The sequence below is a fragment of the Manihot esculenta genome, chromosome 13 (assembly GCF_001659605.2).
Source record: "Manihot esculenta cultivar AM560-2 chromosome 13, M.esculenta_v8, whole genome shotgun sequence".
Lineage (NCBI taxonomy): Eukaryota > Viridiplantae > Streptophyta > Magnoliopsida > Malpighiales > Euphorbiaceae > Manihot > Manihot esculenta.
Window position 1 is genome coordinate 29,468,793 of NC_035173.2, and position 1,638 is coordinate 29,470,430.

A 1,638-nucleotide genomic window follows, 5' to 3' on the forward strand; every position below is an offset into this window, starting at 1 on the left:
CTCCTTTAACAACAGCCACACATCCATCTCCTGTAATTCTTTTGTCAGCAGCTTCTTTGTTATTAAAAAAAACATTCAGTTCCATTTATTTCAAAATAATTTATACTTAAAAAATATACAATATAATTTATTTTTTATTATTTAATTTTAATTTAGAAAATAAAACATATTTAAAAATTTATATATGAAAATGTTAATAAAATTCTTAAAATATAGATAATAATTTAATTTTTTTCTTTAATTAGGAAAATATTTTCTCTTAATTAATCTTTTTTAAGTACTCCAAATACTAAAAGAAAATGTAGAAAATATTTTGAGAAAAGTAAATGGTTAACTTAATCTCTAAACTGAAGAATGAGTATTTGAGGCCAGACCCATTGGCAACTCATGATGGACAAATTAGTTACCCATCATTGATTATAATTCTTTGAGCTCAAAATCTCATAAGAACTCTTCAATAAATATTAAATTAAATATTTAACTCTTACATTAATGGTTTATTTGGCATTATTATTGGAATTATTTTTAGAACAATATTTTTTTAAAAAAAAATATTATTTATAAAATATTAAAAATTATTTTTAATATAATGTAGCTATAAATTTTTTTTATCAAGTATATAATTTATTTAAATTTAATTTTTATTATTTCTTAAAGTTAAGTTAAAATGTACTTATAATTTATAAAACTTATTCTTTTACCTTTTAATATTAAATGTTTATATTATTTAATTTCTACAATTTCAATTATTCATATCATCCGCTCTTCAGATCAATATCAGAAACAAATTAATTACAAATGTAGTTATTAGAAATAAAAGAAGAAATGAATTCGTCTTGGGGGTGTAGCTCATATGGTAGAGCGCTCGCTTCGCATGCGAGAGGCACGGGGTTCGATCCCCCGCACCTCCATTTTGATCTTTTGAGTTTTAATCGGACCGCCCTATACTTTTTCTCTTGCCTTTTTTTATTTTTTCATTTAATTTGATCATATTTTGATTTTTAATTTACTTTTATTTATATAAAAGTATAAAATTACTTAAATTTATTATTTGAGTAAATGTTCTTTTTGGAGGAGAACTTAGAAGATAATTAGTTGATGTAAATTATTATTATTAATTTCTTTTTATATATATATTTTTTTCAAATGTTTATAAGTTTAAATAGAGAAGATTAGAAGAGTTGTATTGTGGACTTGTGTGTTATGCATCAGTTTAAAGTTATAGTGAAATTTAATTTTTAATATAAATAAATTTTTATTTGAAAAAAATAATTTAAAATTTATTATAGGACTATATTAATTATATTTTTTGAATTTATGTGAAATAAATTGCAGACTTATTTTTGTCATATAAATAGAATAAGGATTATGAGTTAATTATAAATTAATTTTAAGACTTTAATATTAATTTTTTATATTTATATAATTGAATATAAATAACAGGAACATACGCTGTTAAACAAATAGTATTTAAAATAAAGACAAGAGAGGAAACATTATGTTAATATATGTCGGAGACAGAGAATGCACGTGCGCCACCGAAAACGAAATCACCGAGGAGGTGGGGAATTTTGAATTGGAAAAGATGTGCTGCACGTGCCTTTCGGTCAAAGGTCAAAAGCAGCGATTGCTTTTGCA

At 22.6% G+C, this 1,638-nt stretch overlaps 1 non-coding gene across 1 annotated transcript; it reads left to right on the plus strand.

Annotated features, from left to right (window-relative positions):
- Positions 1-838: 838 nt before the first annotated feature.
- TRNAA-CGC lies at positions 839-911 on the plus strand. Its single transcript has one exon. It is a non-coding gene; the product is annotated as a tRNA-Ala (tRNA).
- Positions 912-1,638: the final 727 nt, after the last annotated feature.